The 20,846-nt window shown below is 62.7% G+C and overlaps 1 protein-coding gene across 1 annotated transcript in view; it reads right to left on the bottom strand.

Moving 5' to 3' along the window:
- The window catches only part of LOC141176357 (ATP-binding cassette sub-family A member 9-like), a 177,788-nt gene extending 174,748 nt beyond the window's left edge, over window positions 1–3,040 (bottom strand). The window contains exon 1 of the mRNA XM_073660303.1: window positions 2,978–3,040. The gene's annotated coding sequence lies outside the window, so the exon portion shown is untranslated. The remainder of the gene's footprint in view (window positions 1–2,977) is intronic.
- Window positions 3,041–20,846: the final 17,806 nt, after the last annotated feature.

Consider the following 20,846-nt stretch of genomic DNA (forward strand, 5'->3'; position numbering starts at 1 on the left):
CTCACGCCCTATTGCTAGGCCTACCTTGGCTTCAGAAACATGCACCCGTGCTTGATTGGCAGACCGGAGAAGTACTTCGCTGGGGACAGGACTGCCATAAGACTTGTTTAGTTCCCGTCCATCCTTCTCCTACTCCAGCCAATCTACCTGGTCTTCTGGCTCCTTATTGGTCGTATGCGGACGTCTTTAATAAAAAGGAGGCAGAGACATTACCCCCTCATAGACCATACGACTGCCCAATCGACCTGATGCCCGGTGCTACTCCTCCCCGTGGGCGCATTTACCCTTTGTCCGCTGCTGAGCCCCGATCCATGTCAGAATATATTGAGGAGAATCTGGCCCGGGGATTCATCCGGAAATCTACTTCCCCGGCGGGAGCAGGCTTCTTCTTCGTCAAAAAGAAGGACGGCTCTCTCCGTCCCTGTATAGACTATAGAGGCCTTAACCAGATCACGGTGAAGAATAAATACCCCCTTCCGCTCATTCCGGAATTATTTGACCGTCTGAGGGGGGCTAGAATCTTCACCAAGCTGGACCTCCGTGGGGCGTATAACCTGGTCCGTATCCGTCAGGGGGATGAATGGAAGACGGCATTCAACACCCGGGACGGCCACTATGAATACCTGGTAATGCCCTTCGGTCTCTGTAACGCTCCCGCCGTCTTTCAAGAGTTGGTCAATGACATCTTCCGGGACCTTCTCTACTCCTGCGTAGTGGTGTACCTGGACGACATCTTGGTCTTCTCTCCGGATCTCCCCAAACACCGGAGGGATGTTCGTCAGGTTCTGCTCAGGCTCAGGCAGAACCACCTCTACGCTAAATATGAGAAGTGCCTCTTTGAGCAGACCTCGCTTCCGTTTTTGGGCTACATAATTTCTCAGACCGGCCTACGAATGGATCCTGAGAAACTGTCTGCCATCGAGAAGTGGCCTCGACCAGAGGGGTTGAAGGCTATTCAGCGGTTCCTGGGCTTCGCCAACTACTACCGCCTCTTCATACCGCACTTCTCTTCCCGGACTGCCCCAATTTCCGCGCTCACCCGTAAGGGCACTAATCCCAGAGAATGGCCGCCCGAAGCAGAGGAAGCCTTTCTTTCCTTAAAACAGGCTTTCTCTTCCGCCCCGGTGCTGCATCGCCCGGACGGCAACAAGCAATTCTTCCTGGAAGTTGACGCCTCCTCCTCTGGAGCCGGAGCGGTACTTACCCAAAAATCGTCTTCCGGGAGAATGGTAACTTGCGGCTTCTTCTCCAAACTCTTCTCCTCTTCCGAGCGCAACTATTCTATAGGAGACCGAGAATTATTGGCCATTAAGCTGGCATTGGAGGAGTGGCGTTACCTGCTCGAGGGGGCTCTTCACCCGGTAATAATTTACACGGACCACAAGAACTTGGCTTACCTCCAGAGTGCCCAGAGACTTAACCCGCGCCAAGCCCGGTGGTCCTTTTTTTTTGCTCGCTTTGATTTTGTTCTTCATTTTCGCCCGGCTGACAAAAACATCAAAGCTGACGCCTTGTCCCGATCCTTCCTGGTGTCTGATCTTGAGGAGGAACCTAAACACATCATCGATCCCGCCAGAGTAATGCAGGTGGCCCCCGTGAGTCTAAATCGTCTCCCTCCCGGAAAGACGTTCGTAACGGTACCTGATCGGGAGAAGATCCTACACTGGGGTCACTCGTCTAAGCTTGCTGGCCATGCCGGTCAGAAAAAGACCCTCCAGCTTATCACCCGGCACTACTGGTGGCCTACCCTGCACAAGGATGTAATAGACTTTGTTTCTGCCTGTGTGTCCTGCGCCCGCAACAAGGTTCCGAGACACCTGCCAGCCGGTCGCCTCCTTCCTCTTCCGGTACCTGCTGCCCCCTGGCAGCATATAGCTATGGACTTCATAACTGATCTCCCCGTCTCTGCCGGTTGTACAGTCATTTGGGTGGTCGCTGACCGCTTTTCCAAAATGGCCCATTTCATTCCCCTGCCTGGTCTCCCGTCTGCACCCGAGCTGGCTAAAGACTTTATCCGCCACATCTTCCGTCTTCATGGCCTGCCCCTCCACATCGTGTCGGATCGTGGGGTACAGTTCACCTCACGTTTCTGGAGAGCCACTTGTAAATTGCTAGACGTCACCCTGGACTTCTCCTCCGCTTACCACCCACAGTCTAATGGTCAAGTGGAGCGGATCAATCAGATCCTGACCAGTTACCTCCGGCACTTCGTTAATGCCCACCATTCAGACTGGGTGGATCTCCTGCCATGGGCCGAATTCTCTTACAATAATCACGAGAGCGAATCTTCCTCCAGATCCCCGTTTTTTGTAGTCTTCGGTCAGCATCCTCGGATCCCATTTCCCGTCTCCACCTCGGTGGACAATCCGGCTGCGGAATCTCTCGTTAGCAAATTTTCCTCCATTTGGGAGAGTACCCGATCCGCACTCCTTCAGTCGTCCGAACGGATGAAAAAACACACTGACAAAAAACGCCTGGATCCTCCACAATTCCGTCCTGGAGATAAAGTCTGGCTCTCGTCCTAGTATGTCCGGCTCAAGATTCCTTCCTACAAGTTAGGGCCTCGGTTCATCGGCCCACTAGACGTTATCAAACAAATCAACCCGGTGGCCTATAAATTGAAACTCCCGGCCAACTTGCGGATCCCTAACTCCTTCCATGTATCTCTCCTCAAACCCGTGGTACTTAACTCTTTTTCCAAGTCTACAGGTACGCCTCCTGCTCCGGTTTCTGCTGAGGACGAGTTTGAGGTAGAGAACATTCTGGCCATCAAAAGGGTAAGAGGAAAAACCTTTTTTCTGGTAGATTGGAAGGGGTTTGGTCCTGAGGAGAGAACGTGGGAGCCCCGGGAGAACATCCATGCCCCTCTCATCCTTGATAAATTTCTGTCTGGCCTAAAAAAGGGGGGGCCTAAAGGGTGTGTACTGTAGCGTCGGCGTCCCTGCCTCCTGCTAGGCAGGGACGCTGTTCCCCTCACCTCTCCACTCCGTGCCTGGAGTCTTCCTCCCGCTCTGCTGGCAGCGCGCGCTGCTTCCCGTCCACTGTGCTTAGGGCGCGCGCGCTCCCCCTCTCTTAAAGGGGCCGCGCGCGTCGTCCTAAGGAGTCCCCGGCCAATGGCCGGAGGACCTCACCATATATAAGGCACCTCCTCCAAAATGGAGGTGCCCGAGCAATGTTGTTGCAAAGCCTTCACTCTGCTTCAGCCCTCAGGTCCCGTTACCAGTTACCTGCCAGTCACCTGCCAGATTCCTGCTTGATACCTGCCTGATATCCGTTTACCTGCTAGCAAGCCTGCGGTCCGACGGTCTGTCTTCCGACACCTGTCAGTCTGTCTATGGACCAGCCTGCCCGCTCACCTGGGAGCGCTCATCTGCTACCTGCCTGCTAGCCTACCTGGAGGCTCTGCCGTCACTTGCCAAGACCACCTGCCAGTCCAGAGACTCTTGCCAGCTCACCTGGGAGCGCTCATCTGCTACCTGTCTGCTAGTCTACCTGGAGGCTCTGCCGTCACTTGCCGTGACCACCTGCCTGTCCAAAGACTCTCGCCCGCTCACCTGGGAGCACTCACCAACCACCTGCCTGCTGTCCTTCTACCCAGAGACTGTCCCTGTCACTTGCCGTGAGTACCCGTCCTTCTACTCAGAGACTGTCCCTGTCACTTGCCGTGACTACCTGCCCCTCTACCCAGAGACTGTCCCTGTCACTTGCCGTGACTACCTGCCCCTCTACCCAGAGACTGTCCCTGTCACTTGCCGTGACTACCTGCCCTTCTACCCAGAGACTGTCCCTGTCACTTGCCGTGACTATCTGCCCGTCTTCCCCGGGAGCCACCCGCTTCCTTACAAGGACCGCCCCCTTGTATAGTTGCTCAGAGGTTCCGCCTCCCAGACCCGTTACATGGATCTTCTACTAGTGCGGATCTTCAACTGGCGCGGGGTGCAGATCTTCGAATGGTGCGGGGTGTGGATATTCTACTGGCGCGGGTATGAATCTGCTCTTGGCGTGGGGTGCGGTCCTTCTACTGGTGCAGGGTGCAGATCTTCTACTGGTGCGTATATTCTACTGGTGCAGGGTGCGGATCTACTCGCGCAGGGTGTGGATCTTCTACTGGCGTGGGGTGCGGACTTTCTACTGGCGTAGGGTGCGGGTCATCTGCTGGCGTGGGGTGCAACTTTCTACTGGCGCAGGGTGCGGATCTTCTACGGGCACGGGGTGCGGACTTTCTACTGGCGCGGGGTGCGGATCTTCCACTGGTGCAGGGTGCGGATCTTCTACTGGCACAGGGTGTGGATATTCTGCTGGCACGGGGTGCAGATCTTCTACTGGCACGGGGTATGAAACTGCTAATGGCGCGGGATGTGGATCTTCTACTAGTGCGGATCTTCTACTGGCGCTGGGTGCAGATCTTCGAATGGTGCGGGGTGTGGATCTTCTACTGGTGCGGGGTGTGGATCTTCTACTGGCGCGGGGTGCAGATCTTCTACTGGCGCAGGGTGCGGATCTTTTACTGGCGCAGGGTGCGGATCTTCTACGGGCACGGGGTGCGGACTTTCTACTGGCGCGGGGTGCGGATCTTCCACTGGTGCAGGGTGCGGATCTTCTACTGGCACAGGGTGTGGATATTCTGCTGGCACGGGGTGCAGATCTTCTACTGGCACGGGGTATGAAACTGCTAATGGCGCGGGATGTGGATCTTCTACTAGTGCGGATCTTCTACTGGCGCTGGGTGCAGATCTTCGAATGGTGCGGGGTGTGGATCTTCTACTGGTGCGGGGTGTGGATCTTCTACTGGCGCGGGGTGCAGATCTTCTACTGGCGCAGGGTGCGGATCTTTTACTGGCGCAGGGTGCGGATCTTCTACTGGCGCAGGGTGCAGATCTTCTACTGGTGCAGGGTGCGGATCTTCTACTGGTGCGGGGTGTGGATCTTCTACTGGCGCGGGGTGCAGATCTTCTACTGGCGCAGGGTGCGGATCTTCTACTGGCGCAGGGTGCGGATCTTCTACTGGCGCGGGGTGCGGATCTTCTACTGGCGCGGGGTGCGGATCTTCTACTGGTGCGGGGTGTGGATCTTCTACTGGCGCGGGGTGCAGATCTTCTACTGGCGCAGGGTGCGGATCTTCTACTGGCGCAGGGTGCGGATCTTCTACTGGTGCGGGGTGTGGATCTTCTACTGGCGCGGGGTGCAGCTCTTCTACTGGTGCGGGGTGTGGATCTTCTACTGGCGCGGGGTGCAGCTCTTCTACTGGTGCGGGGTGTGGATCTTCTACTGGCGCGGGGTGCAGCTCTTCTACTGGTGCTGCTTACAGGCACGGATCTTCCTATCAGCTCAGGTCACCAATCTCCCTCTCAGTTCAGGTCTTCTCTGGCATCTGATCACTACCGGACTCTCCTGTGGCAATGGTACCTGTAAGCCCACCTAACAGCCACACAATCTGTCCTGGTCTAGGTTCTGGTGGCAACTGCCTCTTCTCGGCCCAGCCAGGCCTTCTGCGACACAGGTGTCACCTGACCTGGTGTCGTCTTTAAACTCTTCCTCTCGGAAAACAAGTTCATACTACTGTAATTCTTCCTTTGCTTTCACTTTCGCCTTTGACCAGTAGATGGCGGTGTTTGGTTGCAGTTGTTCTGTCCTGCTTCCCTTCCCACATCTGTCTTGCACCCCTTCCTGCCTCTGTCCAGCACCCTTCCACACCTCTGTCCTGCACCCCTCCCTGCCTCTGTCCAGCACCCCTCCCTGCCTCTGTCCAGCACCCCTCCACACCTCTGTCCTGTCCCCTCTCTACTTCTGTCCTGCTTCCCTCCCCACCTCTGTCCTGCATCCTTTCCCACATCTGTCTTGCACCCCTTACTGCTTCTGTCCTGCACCCCTCCCTGCCTCTGTCCAGCACCCTTCCCCACCTCTGTCCTGTCCCCTCTCTACTTCTGTCCTGCATCCTTTCCCGCATCTGTCCTGCACCCCTCCCCGCCTCTGTCCTGCACCCCTCCCCACCTCTGTCCTGTGTCCTCCCTGCCTCTGTCCTGTTTCCCTTCCCCACCTTAGTCCTGCTTCCCTCCCCACCTCTGTCCTGCACCCCTCCCCACCTCTGTCCTGCATCCTTTCCCGCATCTGTCCTGCACCCCTCCCCGCCTCTGTCCTGCACCCCTCCCCACCTCTGTCCTGCATCCTTTCCCGCATCTGTCCTGCACCCCTCCCCGCCTCTGTCCTACACCCCTCCCCGCCTCTATCCTGCACCCCTCCCCGCCTCTGTCCTACACCCCTCCCTGCCTCTGTCCTGCACCCCTCCCCACCTCTGTCCTGCATCCTTTCCCGCATCTGTCCTGCACCCCTCCCTGCCTCTGTCCTGCACCCCTGCCCACCTCTGTCCTGCACCCCTCCCCGCCTCTGTCCTACACCCCTCCCCGCCTCTATCCTGCACCCCTCCCCGCCTCTGTCCTACACCCCTCCCTGCCTCTGTCCTGCATCCCTCCCCGCCTCTGTCCTGCACCCCTCCCCACCTCTGTCCTGCACCCTTTCCTGCTTCTGTCCTGCACCCCTCCCTGCCTCTGTCCTGCACCCCTCCCCACCTCTGTCCTGTTTCCCTCCCCACCTCTGTCCTGCATTCTTTCCCACATCTGTCCTGCACCCCTCCCAGCCTCTGTCCTGTATCCTCCCCACCTCTGTCCGGCACCTCTCCATGCCCCTGTCCTACACCCCTCCCCGCCTCTGTCCTACACCCCTCCCCGCGTCTGTCCTGCACCCCTCCCCACCTCTGTCCTGCATCCTTTCCCACATCTGTCCTGCACCCCTCCCCGCCTCTGTCCTGCACCCCTCCCCGCCTCTGTCCTACACTCCTCCCCGCCTCTGCCTTGCACCCCTTCCTGCTTCTGTCCTGCACCCCTCCCTGCCTCTGTCCAGCACCCTTCCCCACCTCTGTCCTGCTTCCCTCCCCACCTCTGTTCTGCATCCTTTCCCACATCTGTCCTGCACCCCTCCCAGCCTCTGTCCTGTACCCTCCCCACCTCTGTCCGGCACCTCTCCATGCCCCTGTCCTGCACCCCTCCCCGCCTATGTCCTGCACCCCTCCCTGACTTTGTCCTGCGCCCTCCCCACCTCTGTCCGGCACCTCTCCATGCACCTGTCCTACACCCCTCCCCGCCTCTGTCCTACACCCCTCCCCGCCTCTGTCCTGCACCCCTCCCCACCTCTGTCCTGCATCCTTTCCCTCATCTGTCCTGCACCCCTCCCCGCCTCTGTCCTGCACCCCTCCCCGCCTCTGTCCTACACCCCTCCCCGCCTCTATCCTGCACCCCTCCCCGCCTCTGTCCTAGACCCCTCCCTGCCTCTGTCCTGCACCCCTCCCCACCTCTGTCATGCATCCTTTACCACATCTGTCCTGCACCCCTCCCCGCCTCTGTCCTGCACCCTTTTCTGCTTCTGTGCTACACCCCTCCCTGCCTCTGTCCTGCACCCCTCCCCACCTCTGTCCTGTTTCCCTCCCCACCTCTGTCTTGCATCCTTTCCCACATCTGTCCTGCACCCCTCCCCACCTCTGTCCGGCACCTCTCCATGCCCCTGTCCTGCACCCCTCCCCGCCTCTGTCCTGCACCCCTCCCTGACTTTGTCCTGCACACTCCCCACCTCTGTCCGGCACCTCTCCATGCCCCTGTCCTACACCCCTCCACGCCTCTGTCCTACAACCCTCCCCGCCTCTGTCCTGCACCCCTCCCCACCTCTGTCCTGCATCCTTTCCCACATCTGTCCTGCACCCCTCCCCGCCTCTGTCCTACACCCCTCCCCGCCTCTGTCGTACACCCCTCCCCGACTCTGTCCTGCACCCCTCCCCGCCTCTGTCCTACACCCCTCCCTGCCTCTGCCCTGCATCCTTTCCCACATCTGACCTGCACCCCTCCCTGCCTCTGTCCAGCACCCCTCTCTACTTCTGTCATGCTTCCCTCCCCACCTCTGTCCTGTGTCCTCCCTGCCTCTGTCCTGTTTCCTTTCCCCACCTTTGTCCTGCTTCCCTCCCCACCTCTGTCCTGCATCCTTTCCCGCATGTGTCCTGCACCCCTCCCCGCCTTTGTCCTGCACCCCTCCCCGTCTCTGTCCTACACCCCTCCCCGCCTCTGTCCTACACCCCTCCCCGCCTCTATCCTGCACCCCTCCCCACCTCTGTCCTGCATCCTTTCCCACATCTGTCCTGCACCCCTCCCCGCCTCTGTCCTGCACCCCTCCCCACCTCTGTCCTGCACCCTTTCCTGCCTCTGTCCTGCACCCCTCCCCACCTCTATCCTGTTTCCCTCCCCACCTCTGTCCTGCATCCTTTCCCACATCTGTCCTGCACCCCTCCCAGCCTCTGTCCTGTATCCTCCCCACCTCTGTCCGGCACCTCTCCATGCCCCTGTCCTGCACCCCTCCCCGCCTCTGTCCTGCACCCTCCCCACCTCTGTCTGGCACCTCTCCATGCCCCTGTCCTACACCCCTCCCCGCCTCTGTCCTGCATCCTTTCCCACATCTGTCCTGCACCCCTCCCCGCCTCTGTCCTGCATCCTTTCCCACATCTGTCCTGCACCCCTCCCCGCCTCTGTCCTGCACCCCTCCCCGCCTCTGTCCTGCACCCCTCCCCGCCTCTGTCCTACACCCCTCCCTGTCTCTGTCCTGCACCCCTCCCCACCTCTGTCCTACATCCTTTCCCACATCTGTCCTGCACCCCTCCCCGCCTCTGTCCTGCACCCCTCCCCACCTCTGTCCTGCTCCCTTTCCTTCTTCTGTCCTGCACCCCTCCCTGCCTCTGTCCTGCACCCCTCCCCATCTCTGTCCTGCACCCCTCCCTGCCTCTGTCCTGCACCCCTCCCCACCTCTGTCCTGCACCCCTCCCCACCTCTGTCCTGCACCCCTCCCTGCCTCTGTCCTGCACCCCTCCCCACCTCTGTCCTGCACCCTTTCCTGCTTCTGTCCTGCAACCCTCCCTGCCTCTGTCCTGCACCCCTCCCCGCCTCTGTCCTGCACCCCTCCCTGTCTCTGTCCTGTTCCTTCCTGCCTCTATCCTGCACCCCTCCCCGCCTCTGTCCTACACCCCTCCCCACCTCTGTCCTGCACCCTTTCCTGCTTCTGTCCTGCACCCCTCCCTGCCTCTGTCCTGCACCCCTCCCCACCTCTGTCCTGCATCCTTTCCCACATCTGTCCTGCACCCCTTCCTGCTTCTGTCCTGCACCCCTCCCTGCCTCTGTCCAGCACTCTTCCCCACCTCTGTCCTGCTTCCCTCCCCACCTCTGTTCTGCATCCTTTCCCACATCTGTCTTGCACCCCTCCCAGGCTCTGTACTGTACCCTCCCCACCTCTGTCCGGCACCTCTCCATGCCCCTGTCGTGCACCCCTCCCCGCCTCTGTCCTGCACCCCTCCCTGACTTTGTCCTGTACCCTCCCCACCTCTGTCCGGCACCTCTCCATGCCCCTGTCCTACACCCCTCCCCGCCTCTGTCCTGCACCCCTCCCTGCCTCTGTCCTGCTTCCCTCCCCAGTTCTGTCCTGCATCCTTTCCCACATCTGTCCTGCACCCCTCCCCGCCTCTGTCGTACACCCCTCCCCGCCTCTGTCCTGCACCCCTCCCCACCTCTGTCCTGCATCCTTTCCCACATCTGTCCTGCACCCCTCCCCGCCTCTGTCCTGCACCCCTCCCCGCCTCTGTCCTGCATCCTTTCCCACATCTGTCCTGCACCCCTCCCCGCCTCTGTCCTGCACCCCTCCCCGCCTCTGTCCTACACCCCTTCCCGCCTCTGTCCTTCACCCCTCCCTGCCTCTGTCCTGCACCCCTCCCCACCTCTGTCCTGCACCCTTTCCTGCTACTGTCCTGCACCCCTCCCTGCCTCTGTCCTGCACCCCTCCCCACCTCTGTCCTGCACCCCTCCCTGCCTCTGTCCTGCACCCCTCCCCACCTCTGTCCTGCACCCCTCCCTGCCTCTGTCCTGCACCCCTCCCCACCTCTGTCCTGCACCCTTCCCCACCTCTGTCCTGCACCCCTCCCTGCCTCTGTCCTGCAACCCTCCCCACCTCTGTCCTGCACCCTTTCCTGCTTCTGTCCTGCAACCCTTCCTGCCTCTGTCCTGCACCCCTCCCCGCCTCTGTGCTGCACCCCTCCCTGTCTCTGTCCTACACCCCTTCCCGCCTCTGTCCTTCACCCCTCCCTGCCTCTGTCCTGCACCCCTCCCCACCTCTGTCCTGCACCCTTTCCTGCTACTGTCCTGCACCCCTCCCTGCCTCTGTCCTGCACCCCTCCCCACCTCTGTCCTGCACCCCTCCCTGCCTCTGTCCTGCACCCCTCCCCACCTCTGTCCTGCACCCTTCCCCACCTCTGTCCTGCACCCCTCCCTGCCTCTGTCCTGCAACCCTCCCCACCTCTGTCCTGCACCCTTTCCTGCTTCTGTCCTGCAACCCTTCCTGCCTCTGTCCTGCACCCCTCCCCGCCTCTGTGCTGCACCCCTCCCTGTCTCTGTCCTGTCCCTTCCTGCCTCTGTCCTGCACCCCTCCCCGCCTCTGTCCTGCACCCCTCCCCACCTCTGTCCTGCACCCTTTCCTGCTTCTGTCCTGCACCCCTCCCTGCCTCTGTCCTGCACCCCTCCCCACCTCTGTCCTGCATCCTTTCCCACATCTGTCCTGCACCCCTTCCTGCTTCTGTCCTGCACCCCTCCCTGCCTCTGTCCAGCACTCTTCCCCACCTCTGTCCTGCTTCCCTCCCCACCTCTGCTCTGCATCCTTTCCCACATCTGTCTTGCACCCCTCCCAGGCTCTGTCCTGTACCCTCCCCACCTCTGTCCGGCACCTCTCCATGCCCCTGTCCTGTACCCCTCCCCGCCTCTGTCCTGCACCCCTCCCTGACTTTGTCCTGTACCCTCCCCACCTCTGTCCGGCACCTCTCCATGCCCCTGTCCTACACCCCTCCCCGCCTCTGTCCTGCACCCCTCCCTGACTTTGTCCTGTACCCTCCCCACCTCTGTCCGGCACCTCTCCATGCCCCTGTCCTACACCCCTCCCCGCCTCTGTCCTGCACCCCTCCCTGACTTTGTCCTGTACCCTCCCCACCTCTGTCCGGCACCTCTCCATGCCCCTGTCCTACACCCCTCCCCGCCTCTGTCCTGCATCCTTTCCCACATCTGTCCTGCACCCCTCCCCGCCTCTGTCCTACACCCCTCCCCACCTCTGTCCTGCATCCTTTCCCACTTCTGTCCTGCACCCCTCCCCGCCTCTGTCCTACACCCCTCCCCGCCTCTGTCCTGCACCCCTCCCCAACTCTGTCCTGGATCCTTTCCCACATCTGTCCTGCACCCCTCCCCGCCTCTGTCCTACACCCCTCCCCGCCTCTGTCCTGCACCCCTCCCCACCTCTGTCCTGCACCCTTTCCTGCTACTGTCCTGCACCCCTCCCTGCCTCTGTCCTGCACCCCTCCCCACCTCTGTCCTGCACACCTCCCTGCCTCTGTCCTGCACCCCTCCCCACCTCTGTCCTGCACCCCTCCCCACCTCTGTCCTGCACCCCTCCCTGCCTCTGTCCTGCACCCCTCCCCACCTCTGTCCTGCACCCTTTCCTGCTTCTGTCCTGCAACCCTCCCTGCCTCTGTCCTGCACCCCTCCCCGCCTCTGTCCTGCACCCCTCCCTGTCTCTGTCCTGTCCCTTCCTGCCTCTCTCCTGCACCCCTCCCCTCCTCTGTCCTGCACCCCTCCCCACCTCTGTCCTGCACCCTTTCCTGCTTCTGTCCTGCACCCCTCCCTACCTCTGTCCTGCACCCCTCCCCAGGTCTGTCCTGCATCCTTTCCCACATCTGTCCTGCACCCCTTCCTGCTTCTGTCCTGCACCCCTCCCCACCTCTGTCCTGCTTCCCTCCCCACCTCTGTTCTGCATCCTTTCCCACATCTGTCTTGCACCCCTCCCAGGCTCTGTCCTGTACCCTCCCCACCTCTGTCCGGCACCTCTCCATGCCCCTGTCCTGCACCCCTCCCCGCCTCTGTCCTGCACCCCTCCCTGACTTTGTCCTGTACCCTCCCCACCTCTGTCCGGCACCTCTCCATGCCCCTGTCCTACACCCTTCCCCGCCTCTGTCCTGCACCCCTCCCCACCTCTGTCCGGCACCTCTCCATGCCCCTGTCCTACACCCCTCCCCGCCTCTGTCCTGCACCCCTCCCTGACTTTGTCCTGTACTCTCCCCACCTCTGTCCGGCACCTCTCCATGCCCCTGTCCTACACCCCTCCCCGCCTCTGTCCTGCATCCTTTCCCACATCTGTCCTGCACCCCTCCCCGCCTTTGTCCTACACCCCTCCCCGCCTCTGTCCTGCACCCCTCCCCACCTCTGTCCTGCATCCTTTCCCACATCTGTCCTGCATTCCTCCCCGCCTCTGTCCTGCACCCCTCCCGGCCTCTGTCCTACACCCCTCCCCGCCTCTGTCCTGCACCCCTCCCCACCTCTGTCCTACATCGTTTCCCACATCTGTCCTGCACCCCTCCCCGCCTCTGTCCTGCACCCCTCCCCGCCTCTGTCCTGCATCCTTTCCCACATCTGTCCTGCATTCCTCCCCGCCTCTGTCCTGCACCCCTCCCCGCCTCTGTCCTACACCCTTCCCCTCCTCTGTCCTGCATCCCTCCCCACCTCTGTCCTGCATCCTTTCCCACATCTGTCCTGCACCCCTCCCCGCCTCTGTCCTACACCCCTCCCCGCCTCTGTCCTGCACCCCTCCCCACCTCTGTCCTGCATCCTTTCCCTCATCTGTCCTGCATTCCTCCCCGCCTCTGTCCTGCACCCCTCCCCGCCTCTGTCCTACACCCCTCCCCGCCTCTGTCCTGCACCCCTCCCTAACTCTGTCCTGCATCCTTTCCCACATCTGTCCTGCACCCCTCCCCGCCTCTGTCCTGCACGCCTCCCCGCCTCTGTCCTGCATCCTTTCCCACATCTGTCCTGCACCCCTCCCCGCCTCTGTCCTGCACCCCTCCCCGCCTCTGTCCTACACCCCTCCCTGCCTCTGTCCTGCACCCCTCCCCACCTCTGTCCTGCACCCTTTCCTGCTACTGTCCTGCACCCCTCCCTGCCTCTGTCCTGCACCCCTCCCCACCTCTGTCCTGCACCCCTCCCTGCCTCTGTCCTGCACCCCTCCCCACCTCTGTCCTGCACCCCTCCCCACCTCTGTCCTGCACCCCTCCCTGCCTCTGTCCTGCACCCCTCCCCACCTCTGTCCTGCACCCTTTCCTGCTTCTGTCCTGCAACCCTCCCTGCCTCTGTCCTGCACCCCTCCCCGCCTCTGTCCTGCACCCCTCCCTGTCTCTGTCGTGTCCCTTCCTGCCTCTCTCCTGCACCCCTCCCCTCCTCTGTCCTGCACCCCTCCCCACCTCTGTCCTGCACCATTTCCTGCTTCTGTCCTGCAACCCTCCCTACCTCTGTCCTGCACCCCTCCTCACCTCTGTCCTGCATCCTTTCCCACATCTGTCCTGCACCCCTTCCTGCCTCTGCCCTGCATCCTTTCCCACATCTGACCTGCACCCCTCCCTGCCTCTGTCCAGCACCCCTCTCTACTTCTGTCATGCTTCCCTCCCCACCTCTGTCCTGTGTCCTCCCTGCCTCTGTCCTGTTTCCTTTCCCCACCTTTGTCCTGCTTCCCTCCCCACCTCTGTCCTGCATCCTTTCCCGCATGTGTCCTGCACCCCTCCCCGCCTTTGTCCTGCACCCCTCCCCGTCTCTGTCCTACACCCCTCCCCGCCTCTGTCCTACACCCCTCCCCGCCTCTATCCTGCACCCCTCCCCACCTCTGTCCTGCATCCTTTCCCACATCTGTCCTGCACCCCTCCCCGCCTCTGTCCTGCACCCCTCCCCACCTCTGTCCTGCACCCTTTCCTGCCTCTGTCCTGCACCCCTCCCCACCTCTATCCTGTTTCCCTCCCCACCTCTGTCCTGCATCCTTTCCCACATCTGTCCTGCACCCCTCCCAGCCTCTGTCCTGTATCCTCCCCACCTCTGTCCGGCACCTCTCCATGCCCCTGTCCTGCACCCCTCCCCGCCTCTGTCCTGCACCCTCCCCACCTCTGTCTGGCACCTCTCCATGCCCCTGTCCTACACCCCTCCCCGCCTCTGTCCTGCATCCTTTCCCACATCTGTCCTGCACCCCTCCCCGCCTCTGTCCTGCATCCTTTCCCACATCTGTCCTGCACCCCTCCCCGCCTCTGTCCTGCACCCCTCCCCGCCTCTGTCCTGCACCCCTCCCCGCCTCTGTCCTACACCCCTCCCTGTCTCTGTCCTGCACCCCTCCCCACCTCTGTCCTACATCCTTTCCCACATCTGTCCTGCACCCCTCCCCGCCTCTGTCCTGCACCCCTCCCCACCTCTGTCCTGCTCCCTTTCCTTCTTCTGTCCTGCACCCCTCCCTGCCTCTGTCCTGCACCCCTCCCCATCTCTGTCCTGCACCCCTCCCTGCCTCTGTCCTGCACCCCTCCCCACCTCTGTCCTGCACCCCTCCCCACCTCTGTCCTGCACCCCTCCCTGCCTCTGTCCTGCACCCCTCCCCACCTCTGTCCTGCACCCTTTCCTGCTTCTGTCCTGCAACCCTCCCTGCCTCTGTCCTGCACCCCTCCCCGCCTCTGTCCTGCACCCCTCCCTGTCTCTGTCCTGTTCCTTCCTGCCTCTATCCTGCACCCCTCCCCGCCTCTGTCCTACACCCCTCCCCACCTCTGTCCTGCACCCTTTCCTGCTTCTGTCCTGCACCCCTCCCTGCCTCTGTCCTGCACCCCTCCCCACCTCTGTCCTGCATCCTTTCCCACATCTGTCCTGCACCCCTTCCTGCTTCTGTCCTGCACCCCTCCCTGCCTCTGTCCAGCACTCTTCCCCACCTCTGTCCTGCTTCCCTCCCCACCTCTGTTCTGCATCCTTTCCCACATCTGTCTTGCACCCCTCCCAGGCTCTGTACTGTACCCTCCCCACCTCTGTCCGGCACCTCTCCATGCCCCTGTCGTGCACCCCTCCCCGCCTCTGTCCTGCACCCCTCCCTGACTTTGTCCTGTACCCTCCCCACCTCTGTCCGGCACCTCTCCATGCCCCTGTCCTACACCCCTCCCCGCCTCTGTCCTGCACCCCTCCCTGCCTCTGTCCTGCTTCCCTCCCCAGTTCTGTCCTGCATCCTTTCCCACATCTGTCCTGCACCCCTCCCCGCCTCTGTCCTACACCCCTCCCCGCCTCTGTCCTGCACCCCTCCCCACCTCTGTCCTGCATCCTTTCCCACATCTGTCCTGCACCCCTCCCCGCCTCTGTCCTGCACCCCTCCCCGCCTCTGTCCTGCATCCTTTCCCACATCTGTCCTGCACCCCTCCCCGCCTCTGTCCTGCACCCCTCCCCGCCTCTGTCCTACACCCCTTCCCGCCTCTGTCCTTCACCCCTCCCTGCCTCTGTCCTGCACCCCTCCCCACCTCTGTCCTGCACCCTTTCCTGCTACTGTCCTGCACCCCTCCCTGCCTCTGTCCTGCACCCCTCCCCACCTCTGTCCTGCACCCCTCCCTGCCTCTGTCCTGCACCCCTCCCCACCTCTGTCCTGCACCCTTCCCCACCTCTGTCCTGCACCCCTCCCTGCCTCTGTCCTGCAACCCTCCCCACCTCTGTCCTGCACCCTTTCCTGCTTCTGTCCTGCAACCCTTCCTGCCTCTCTCCTGCACCCCTCCCCGCATCTGTGCTGCACCCCTCCCTGTCTCTGTCCTGTCCCTTCCTGCCTCTGTCCTGCACCCCTCCCCGCCTCTGTCCTGCACCCCTCCCCGCCTCTGTCCTACACCCCTTCCCGCCTCTGTCCTTCACCCCTCCCTGCCTCTGTCCTGCACCCCTCCCCACCTCTGTCCTGCACCCTTTCCTGCTACTGTCCTGCACCCCTCCCTGCCTCTGTCCTGCACCCCTCCCCACCTCTGTCCTGCACCCCTCCCTGCCTCTGTCCTGCACCCCTCCCCACCTCTGTCCTGCACCCTTCCCCACCTCTGTCCTGCACCCCTCCCTGCCTCTGTCCTGCAACCCTCCCCACCTCTGTCCTGCACCCTTTCCTGCTTCTGTCCTGCAACCCTTCCTGCCTCTGTCCTGCACCCCTCCCCGCCTCTGTGCTGCACCCCTCCCTGTCTCTGTCCTGTCCCTTCCTGCCTCTGTCCTGCACCCCTCCCCACCTCTGTCCTGCACCCTTTCCTGCTTCTGTCCTGCACCCCTCCCTGCCTCTGTCCTGCACCCCTCCCCACCTCTGTCCTGCATCCTTTCCCACATCTGTCCTGCACCCCTTCCTGCTTCTGTCCTGCACCCCTCCCTGCCTCTGTCCAGCACTCTTCCCCACCTCTGTCCTGCTTCCCTCCCCACCTCTGCTCTGCATCCTTTCCCACATCTGTCTTGCACCCCTCCCAGGCTCTGTCCTGTACCCTCCCCACCTCTGTCCGGCACCTCTCCATGCCCCTGTCCTGTACCCCTCCCCGCCTCTGTCCTGCACCCCTCCCTGACTTTGTCCTGTACCCTCCCCACCTCTGTCCGGCACCTCTCCATGCCCCTGTCCTACACCCCTCCCCGCCTCTGTCCTGCACCCCTCCCTGACTTTGTCCTGTACCCTCCCCACCTCTGTCCGGCACCTCTCCATGCCCCTGTCCTACACCCCTCCCCGCCTCTGTCCTGCACCCCTCCCTGACTTTGTCCTGTACCCTCCCCACCTCTGTCCGGCACCTCTCCATGCCCCTGTCCTACACCCCTCCCCGCCTCTGTCCTGCATGCTTTCCCACATCTGTCCTGCACCCCTCCCCGCCTCTGTCCTACACCCCTCCCCACCTCTGTCCTGCATCCTTTCCCACATCTGTCCTGCACCCCTCCCCGCCTCTGTCCTACACCCCTCCCCGCCTCTGTCCTGCACCCCTCCCCAACTCTGTCCTGGATCCTTTCCCACATCTGTCCTGCACCCCTCCCCGCCTCTGTCCTACACCCCTCCCCGCCTCTGTCCTGCACCCCTCCCCACCTCTGTCCTGCACCCTTTCCTGCTACTGTCCTGCACCCCTCCCTGCCTCTGTCCTGCACCCCTCCCCACCTCTGTCCTGCACACCTCCCTGCCTCTGTCCTGCACCCCTCACCACCTCTGTCCTGCACCCCTCCCCACCTCTGTCCTGCACCCCTCCCTGCCTCTGTCCTGCACCCCTCCCCACCTCTGTCCTGCACCCTTTCCTGCTTCTGTCCTGCAACCCTCCCTGCCTCTGTCCTGCACCCCTCCCCGCCTCTGTCCTGCACCCCTCCCTGTCTCTGTCCTGTCCCTTCCTGCCTCTCTCCTGCACCCCTCCCCTCCTCTGTCCTGCACCCCTCCCCACCTCTGTCCTGCACCCTTTCCTGCTTCTGTCCTGCACCCCTCCCTACCTCTGTCCTGCACCCCTCCCCACCTCTGTCCTGCATCCTTTCCCACATCTGTCCTGCACCCCTTCCTGCTTCTGTCCTGCACCCCTCCCTGCCTCTGTCCAGCACTCTTCCCCACCTCTGTCCTGCTTCCCTCCCCACCTCTGTTCTGCATCCTTTCCCACATCTGTCTTGCACCCCTCCCAGGCTCTGTCCTGTACCCTCCCCACCTCTGTCCGGCACCTCTCCATGCCCCTGTCCTGCACCCCTCCCCGCCTCTGTCCTGCACCCCTCCCTGACTTTGTCCTGTACCCTCCCCACCTCTGTCCGGCACCTCTCCATGCCCCTGTCCTACACCCTTCCCCGCCTCTGTCCTGCACCCCTCCCCACCTCTGTCCGGCACCTCTCCATGCCCCTGTCCTACACCCCTCCCCGCCTCTGTCCTGCACCCCTCCCTGACTTTGTCCTGTACTCTCCCCACCTCTGTCCGGCACCTCTCCATGCCCCTGTCCTACACCCCTCCCCGCCTCTGTCCTGCACCCCTCACCACCTCTGTCCTGCATCCTTTCCCACATCTGTCCTGCACCCCTCCCCGCCTTTGTCCTACACCCCTCCCCGCCTCTGTCCTGCACCCCTCCCCACCTCTGTCCTGCATCCTTTCCCACATCTGTCCTGCATTCCTCCCCGCCTCTGTCCTGCACCCCTCCCGGCCTCTGTCCTACACCCCTCCCCGCCTCTGTCCTGCACCCCTCCCCACCTCTGTCCTACATCGTTTCCCACATCTGTCCTGCACCCCTCCCCGCCTCTGTCCTGCACCCCTCCCCGCCTCTGTCCTGCATCCTTTCCCACATCTGTCCTGCACCCCTCCCCGCCTCTGTCCTACACCCTTCCCCTCCTCTGTCCTGCATCCCTCCCCACCTCTGTCCTGCATCCTTTCCCACATCTGTCCTGCACCCCTCCCCGCCTCTGTCCTACACCCCTCCCCGCCTCTGTCCTGCACCCCTCCCCACCTCTGTCCTGCATCCTTTCCCTCATCTGTCCTGCATTCCTCCCCGCCTCTGTCCTGCACCCCTCCCCGCCTCTGTCCTACACCCCTCCCCGCCTCTGTCCTGCACCCCTCCCCAACTCTGTCCTGCATCCTTTCCCACATCTGTCCTGCACCCCTCCCCGCCTCTGTCCTGCACGCCTCCCCGCCTCTGTCCTGCATCCTTTCCCACATCTGTCCTGCACCCCTCCCCGCCTCTGTCCTGCACCCCTCCCCGCCTCTGTCCTACACACCTCCCTGCCTCTGTCCTGCACCCCTCCCCACCTCTGTCCTGCACCCTTTCCTGCTACTGTCCTGCACCCCTCCCTGCCTCTGTCCTGCACCCCTCCCCACCTCTGTCCTGCACCCCTCCCTGCCTCTGTCCTGCACCCCTCCCCACCTCTGTCCTGCACCCCTCCCCACCTCTGTCCTGCACCCCTCCCTGCCTCTGTCCTGCACCCCTCCCCACCTCTGTCCTGCACCCTTTCCTGCTTCTGTCCTGCAACCCTCCCTGCCTCTGTCCTGCACCCCTCCCCGCCTCTGTCCTGCACCCCTCCCTGTCTCTGTCGTGTCCCTTCCTGCCTCTCTCCTGCACCCCTCCCCTCCTCTGTCTTGCACCCCTCCCCACCTCTGTCCTGCACCATTTCCTGCTTCTGTCCTGCAACCCTCCCTACCTCTGTCCTGCACCCCTCCTCACCTCTGTCCTGCATCCTTTCCCACATCTGTCCTGCACCCCTTCCTGCTTCTGTCCTGCACCCCTCCCTGCCTCTGTCCAGCACTCTTCCCCACCTCTGTCCTGCTTCCCTCCCCACCTCTGTTCTGCATCCTTTCCCACATCTGTCTTGCACCCCTCCCAGGCTCTGTCCTGTACCCTCCCCACCTCTGTCCGGCACCTCTCCATGCCCCTGTCCTACACCCCTCCCCGCCTCTGTCCTGCACCCCTCCCTGACTTTGTCCTGTACCCTCCCCACCTCTGTCCGGCACCTCTCCATGCCCCTGTCCTACACCCTTCCCCGCCTCTGTCCTGCACCCCTCCCCACCTCTGTCCGGCACCTCTCCATGCCCCTGTCCTACACCCCTCCCCGCCTCTGTCCTGCACCCCTCCCTGACTTTGTCCTGTACCCTGCCCACCTCTGTCCGGCACCTCTCCATGCCCCTGTCCTACACCCCTCCCCGCCTCTGTCCTGCATCCTTTCCCACATCTGTCCTGCACCCCTCCCCGCCTCTGTCCTACACCCCTCCCACCTCTGTCCTGCATCCTTTCCCACATCTGTCCTGCACCCCTCCCCACCTCTGTCCTGCATCCTTTCCCACATCTGTCCTGCACCCCTCCCCGCCTTTGTCCTACACCCCTCCCCGCCTCTGTCCTGCATCCTTTCCCACATCTGTCCTGCATTCCTCCCCGCCTCTGTCCTACACCCCTCCCCGCCTCTGTCCTGCACCCCTCCCCACCTCTGTCCTACATCCTTTCCCACATCTGTCCTGCACCCCTCCCCGCCTCTGTCCTGCACCCCTCCCCGCCTCTGTCCTGCATCCTTTCCCACATCTGTCCTGCACCCCTCCCCACCTCTGTCCTGCATCCTTTCCCACATCTGTCCTGCATTCCTCCCCGCCTCTGTCCTGCACCCCTCCCCGCCTCTGTCCTACACCCCTCCCCGCCTCTGTCCTGCACCCCTCCCCACCTCTGTCCTACATCCTTTCCCACATCTGTCCTGCACCCCTCCCCGCCTCTGTCCTGCACCCCTCCCCGCCTCTGTCGTGCATCCTTTCCCACATCTGTCCTGCACCCCTCCCCGCCTCTGTCCTGCACCCCTCCCCGTCTCTGTCCTACACCCCTCCTCGCCTCTGTCCTACGACCCTCCCCGACTCTGTCCTGCACCCCTCCCCACCTCTGTCCTGCACCCTTTCCTGCTACTGTCCTGCACCCCTCCCTGCCTCTGTCCTGCACCCCTACCCACCTCTGTCCTGCACCCCTCCCTGCCTCTGTCCTGCACCCCTCCCCACCTCTGTCCTGCACCCCTCCCCACCTCTGTCCTGCACCCCTCCCTGCCTCTGTCCTGCACCCCTCCCCACCTCTGTCCTGCACCCTTTCCTGCTTCTGTCCTGCAACCCTCCCTGCCTCTGTCCTGCACCCCTCCCCGCCTCTGTGCTGCACCCCTCCCTGTCTCTGTCCTGTCCCTTCCTGCCTCTGTCCTGCACCCCTCCCCACCTCTGTCCTGCACCCTTTCCTGCTTCTGTCCTGCACCCCTGACTGCCTCTGTCCTGCACCTCTCCCCACCTCTGTCCTGCATCCTTTCCCACATCTGTCCTGCACCCCTTCCTGCTTCTGTCCTGCACCCCTCCCTGCCTCTGTCCAGCACTCTTCCCCACCTCTGTCCTGCTTCCCTCCCCACCTCTGTTCTGCATCCTTTCCCACATCTGTCTTGCACCCCTCCCAGGCTCTGTCCTGTACCCTCCCCACCTCTGTCCGGCACCTCTCCATGCCC

The sequence above is a fragment of the Phyllobates terribilis genome, unplaced genomic scaffold (assembly GCF_046119375.1).
Source record: "Phyllobates terribilis strain yellow unplaced genomic scaffold, ASM4611937v1 Scaffold_25__1_contigs__length_18738178, whole genome shotgun sequence".
Lineage (NCBI taxonomy): Eukaryota > Metazoa > Chordata > Amphibia > Anura > Dendrobatidae > Phyllobates > Phyllobates terribilis.